Raw genomic sequence first — 426 nt, forward strand, 5'->3', positions numbered from 1 at the left:
ACCATGACCTCTTGGTGCATGGTTGATGCTCAACCACTGAGCCACACCAGCCGGGCCCCACGCCCAACTCTTATTGGGCTGCTCCAGAATCTTCCAGAAAGACCAACTTGCCGATGGAGCCCTGGGGCTTTCTCCTCCGCAGGCCACCTCTGTGAGCAGGGAGAGGGTCACTAAAGGCAGGGTCTTTCTTCAGGAAGGCACTAGAGCAGCGGTTCTCAACCTGTGGGTCGCGACCCTTTCACAGGGGTCACCTAAGACCCCTTTGGGGGTCGAACGACCCTTTCACAGGGTCACCTAAGACCATCGGAAAACATATATAATTACATATTGCTTTTGTGATTAATCACTATACTTTAATGATGTTCAATTTGTAACAATGAAAACACATCCTGCATATCAGATATTTACATTATGATTCATAACAGT

This window comes from Myotis davidii, unplaced genomic scaffold (assembly GCF_000327345.1).
Source record: "Myotis davidii unplaced genomic scaffold, ASM32734v1 scaffold754, whole genome shotgun sequence".
NCBI lineage: Eukaryota > Metazoa > Chordata > Mammalia > Chiroptera > Vespertilionidae > Myotis > Myotis davidii.